This window comes from Lontra canadensis, unplaced genomic scaffold, assembly GCF_010015895.1.
Source record: "Lontra canadensis isolate GAN:19392208 unplaced genomic scaffold, GSC_riverotter_1.0 scaffold73, whole genome shotgun sequence".
NCBI lineage: Eukaryota > Metazoa > Chordata > Mammalia > Carnivora > Mustelidae > Lontra > Lontra canadensis.
The window spans coordinates 8,647,624-8,653,722 of NW_022631067.1; positions in this window are offsets into that span (position 1 = coordinate 8,647,624).

A 6,099-nucleotide genomic window follows, 5' to 3' on the forward strand; every position below is an offset into this window, starting at 1 on the left:
TTTCCAGCGAGTATTTCACTGTCTCTAAAGCTTCCCACATGATGTTCCTTCTGCCCAGAATGTGTCCCCACTTCCTTCTCTCCAGCTCCTTTGTGAAGCTATGCAGTTGTCTTCTCCAGAAGCCCTCGCTGACTCCCTGGTGGTGGATTAGGTCCTCTCCTATCGGGGTGGTTCGCTTCCCCCACCACACACCGATTTCTCCATCAGCGCATCACACCTAACCGGAGGTCTCCAGGAGGAACGGCCCATGACCCTCATTCACTGTGTGTCTACAGCCCCTCCTTGGCATATTGTGGGTTTTCAACAAATACCGAATTGATAAGCAAATGAATGACAGCCATCAGATGTCTTCCTAGAGAAGAATAAAATCCAAATAAAGTGAAGTAGTTGCATTAGCTATTTTGCCTTCTTATAATTGTCTTTAACCCTCCTTGAATTCTTTCAAAAATAGAGAATCTGTTCCCACCCCACAGTAGCAGTTTGTCCTCCCCACCCCAAGAATGTTGTATACTCTTATTATATGCATTTATTATAATAATTGTATAATAAAGAAACCTGGGTAGCTCAGTCATTTAGCATCTGACTCTTGGTTTTGGCTCAGGTCACGATCTCATAGGTTGTGGGATCGAGCCCCTCATTGGGTTCCATACTCAGTGGGCAGTCTGCTTGTGACTTTCTCCCTCTGCCCCTCCCCCTTTGCACATGCTCTCTCTCTCTCTAAAATAATCTTTAAAAAATAATAATTGTATTATAAATAATTGTAACCTTTGTATAATTAGTCCTCAATTCCTCTTTTTAATACATGATTATGAAATCTGTTTATCATGTTTGACATCTAATTCTTAAATTGACTACCTATAAATCACAGAGATCCTAAGGAAGGAGGAAATCTTTGGTTAGAAAAGTGTTAATAATTTACTAGATGCAAAGTGTACTTTTACCTCTGAACACCAGGTGGGTAGAAAACATTACTCATGTTTTTTAATCTAAGAATTTCTTACATCTTTATGGCCTGTTCTTTGGGCTTATTTATGATGGTTTGTGACAAAGAGACAACCTTTGCTATCATGATTTATATTCTTCCAACAAAGGAAACACAGAAAGAGATAAGAAACCCAAATTAAATCATGGCACTAGATAAGAAAACCCAAATTAAATCATCACACACACACACACACACACACACACACACACACACAAATCCAGTGAAGGTAAGGGGCTACTCATAAATTAAAATTATGGACAATGAAAATATGAAAATTCTCAAATCCTAAATTACAAATCTAGCATTTACCAAATAAATAATTTTCAGAAGCCTTGTGTCCTGTATTTGTGGCATGACAAAATAACATCTGACTATTAAAACATTTTTTAAGAGACTGTTTAAATTTTATTTGGCTGTGCTTTTGTTTGGGACACCAAACAATATTTTTTGGTATGATAACGTGTTAACAGCAGATATCCCGTATTCTTCTATTTTTTTCTATTAATGTCATTTATCACAAAACTGACCTGGACATCTGTCTTCGTTTTTAATGATGCTTTTGAATTCCTAGATGTTCAAGTACCAATTCTAAAACTTGATTGGATTTCAGGGCAAGACAACTGCCTTCGAATCAAGGAAACTAGGAGAACTGAGGAGAAACAATGTCCTGCCTCTCGGAGCTGTGCCAATCAAAGCACTGCTCAAGACAGAGGCCAAAGGTTAGTTGGGTAGAATAGACACCCAGCGGTGTATGCCCAGCAATCTAAGCATTACACAGCCATACGTGAGCCAAGGACACACCAGTGTCCAGCCTGCGCCCTCTTCATAAAGGAATTAATAGGAATTAACTGATACTAGCTAAAGCCACTGAGGACACAACTACCCCATTAATACAGCCCCATAAGAATACGGGACACTGTCTTTGACCTTGTGTGGAACTTGGAAGAAGAGGAGACATTGAAACTGGGCTTGCGGGTAAATATTCTAGACTGAATGTCACATCACAAACTCAAAAATATCAAAAACCTGGTTGTAGAAATCATTTGTGAACTATCTCTAGGCTTCATAAAGAAAACCTAAAGAATTAGATACACAAACATACTCATAAATGTCCATGGTTTTTAAATTTACTTTGCCCTGATCCCCTACACTTTGTGAAATTATTTGTCTGTTCCAGGCCCAAATTTGTTTCTTATTATTGCCTTACACTTCAGTGGAGAAAGAAATGCACATATTTGGCTTTTTTCCTCTACATGCAGACTTCATTGAAAACCAAGTTAAAATGGAGTTGAAAGAGGAGGCACAATGCATTAATTTCCTTCTAAGCTTCTCAATAAGAATCCTTATGTAGATCAAATACTTTTTATTTCTAGACTCCAAGGTTCCCAGTTTGCCTTCAAAATTCATATGTGCAAATCTTTTCGTGTATGAAAGTCCTACCCAGTGGACATATTTTAGCTCCAAAGGATATTCAGAAATTATATATCTGTCCGCACAACAACAGCACCGTTTAAAACAAGTGGGAGATGGTCTCTGTCTCTAAACACCAGGCATTTACAGAGAACACCATGCTCTTCAAAAAATAAAAGAAGATTCAAAAAAAATTAATAAATAAAAGAACATTCTGTCATGTTTCCTCTCTTTTTTCTTCCACAACAGTGGATTTATACTACTGGCTCCAAATCTGATAGGAAGTTACCCAGTGTCACAATTCTTTACCCAAGAAAGAAGCAGAATGTAAATATGGAATAAAAACCAATTTTTGAAAAATTCTGGTTGACAAAAATTGGCACAAGTGAAATAGGATATATTAGTAAATTCTAGGATAGAAGATCTTAATACAGTATTGAGTTTCCTAGAGGCGACTGATACAGCCTGGGGCACAACCTTCATGGTTACAGGTCTATAACATGGACACTTTAAAAGTATCACTGGCAAGTTGGTATGTCTACCCTGAAGCAAAAACTATTCTGTGATAACCTCTATTAAAACCTTGACAGGGAGCCTGGTGGCTCAGTCGGTTAAGTGACTGCCTGCGGCTCAGGCTGTGATCCCGTAGTCCTGGGATCGAGTCCCATATCGGGCTCCCAGCTCTGCAGGGAGTCTGCTTCTCCCTCTGACCTTCTCCCCTCTCATGCTCTCTGTCACTCTCTCTCTCTCAAATAAATAAATAAAATCTTTAAAAAACAAACAAACAAAAAAAAAAAACCCTTGACAATCGGTGTGCTTAGTCTATTAGAAATCTGGGAAGTTACTACAAGAGTTGGGACAGGTTCTCAGTAGCATAGTTTAACTTGTCAAAAAAAGAACACACACACTATACACAGAGAAAAAAGTAGAGTAAAGGCAAATTTCATAGTAAACGCCCTTGCACTAAAGTTAACGCATCAACTAGCCATTAAAAAGAAAAAAAGCCTACTCAAATTACATCTTTTGAAATTAAATTATTATGAAGTTGAATCTAGACAAATGTGGCAAACCTACAGCAAAAAGATAAAAGTAGATGTGCACACAGTGTGTGGGGGTGGGTGTCAAAATCTGCAAGTGAATGCTATAAACAGAATAAAACAATGGCTGCGGAAACCCTTGTGTTTGACAGATTGACACCTAGAGAAGGAGGAACCATATGGCTGGTTTGGTTCTAACACAGTCTTTGAAAAGAAGGATATTTTATCTATTCTACCTAAAAATAGCTTAGTAGTGATATTCAAACATTTAGCAGAGGAGCCACCGTATTCAGTCGTTACCCTTAAAACACCCCCAGAAACCCCCGAGTCAGCTGTAGGGAAATTTAGAACTCTACCGACCAGTTCAAAAACCATTGTGGTAGTAAATTCAAATCTTTCAAAAGTCAACAGATATTAACATAACTTGTGGGTGAGGGGCAGAACCTCAAAAACAAGTCTCAAAAACAAGTCTGATCTTAATGCTGGCCAGCCTGGGGGCTCCATCCTCGTCTTATTCTTGTTCCTCTTGCTCCCCCGATGAGCTTTACAAACCCTCTCTACACCGATGACTCTAACTTGACATCCAGCAGCTGGGATCAAACACAAATTTAGAGTCAGGCTTGACTCCTCAATATGGCGGGAAGGTCTGCTGGCTCTAGCTTCCAAGCATGCAGAAAGGACGACTTCTCACCACCTCTAGCGCCCATTCCCTGCTGCAGGCTCCTCCTCACCTATCTAGACAGCTGTCACAACCTCCTAACTGGTCCCTTTGGCCCTCTGTAAGTATTCTCAAAGCAGCGGCCAGAGAGGTCCTCACGCAGAGCAATACTGTTTCACTCGACTCCAAGTCATCTGGTGATTCTCGCCTTCGCCGGAGAAAAAGCCAAAGTTCTTTCAATAGCCCTAGGGGCAGTGGTGCACACTGTGATGCTCTGCCCAGATCCCCGTCAGAAAAACTTAGTACCTGGCTGCTGCAAGACACCCTCCGTTGAAGAGTCACCTCATGCAAGGTCACAGAGCCTTCCCGGGGCAGCCCATATCCAGGGACGGAGTGACATGGGTCATCAAGGCCAGAAGGCTTACCCCAACACAGGACCACTCAGAAAGGCCACTCTCAGTTCAGGGCCCCGTGTGGTTGGACCTGCACTGCAGCTCGACCTCTGCCTCTGTCCCCCTCCTCCCCACAGGTCTCCATCCTAGAGGCACTCCCTCCCTGATAAACGACTGGCAAACCAAATTCCACCTGAGTCTGCTAGTGAAGAAGCCAGATAGCAATAAAGATTAGATGTGACCTGGCCCCCTTTGAGACGAACCAGTGTCCCCTGCTCACCCCGCTCCAAGACACACTGGCCTTTGCTGTTTCTGCTAGACGACTGGCCTGCTCCTGGGGCACAGCTGCCCCTTTGCGTGGAACACGCTTCCCGCTTCCCTAGATATACACACTGCTTCTCCCCTCATCTCCTTCCTGCTCTGCTTACATGTCACCTTCCAAACGCGTCTGCCCTGACCACCCAGTTAAAGCCAGAAACAAGAGGGAAAGCGTAAGGAAGCGCAATTCGCACTTCTCCTGATGTACTTGCTTTCCTTTGTGGGTATTGATCCCTTTTTGAAGAGAGGACTTCACTCATTTACAAGAGCTTGAGAACTGCTGCTTTAAAAGCCTAAAAGCAGTGCAGTGGTAAGAACACAGGCCCCAGGCTTAGACAAGCCCTGTGCGGCCACGGCCCGGGACAAGCCACCACCCCCTCAGCCCCAGCAGCGCTGGTTGTGAAGTAGGGGTAAGGATGTTCCCTCAGCTTCTTAAAAAGGTCATAGGATCACATGCCTTCCTGTAGCAACGGGCTGTGAAAACTGGGAGAGAGCACGTAAATGCAGGAGTCACTGGAAGGCAGCCCGAGGGTCCGCACAACCCGAAACCTACTGGGAGTACCTCTGCACCGTCCTTACGCCCCGGGACCTGAGCAGTCATTCTGTCATTTGTGCTGGACCCCTGAGAACCTCCAGCAAAGCACAGGGCTGGGTTTAGGAGAATAAGCACCGCCCCAGGGCCCTGTGACAGCCTAAGAACACTCCAGGAGTAGCCACCCACCGACGGAGCCTGAACCACTGGGACGCAATCCTTGTTTTTTACCCTCCTTGCACTGACTTAATTACTTCGGTCTTTGTTCTAATCTCTAAGGTCCATGTGAAGAAAATCACACAGGATTTCAGATATCTCAGTCTATATATGTGCATCACAAAAGCTTTCAACTTTAAAACCCGTCCTATGTCTGGTTATTAGGGATTAGAGGCCTGAATCTTTTCATGTGTATTTTCAACCCAAAGTTTTTATATTTATCTCTGTTTCTGTTATACAAAATAACTGTTCTTGGCTTAAAAAGAAAACAATAACTCCTCCAAACTTTCAACTGTGTTTACGTTTGCTTCCGTTCATTTTTCATCTACTAGAGTGAAATGTCCTTGCCCATAACCTCAAATCCACAAGCGTGATTGATTTCAGAGGTTGCGCTCAAGGCCCGCCCCACCAAGCAGAGACAACAGACCACCTAAAAACTGGCACTGATGAATAACACAAAATGTAATCTCACGTTTGCCATCACATTATGCATCTGCCTTTTCAGATTTACTTGCAGATCCCATTATAAGCTCTTTCTTTATTCCTAAAGA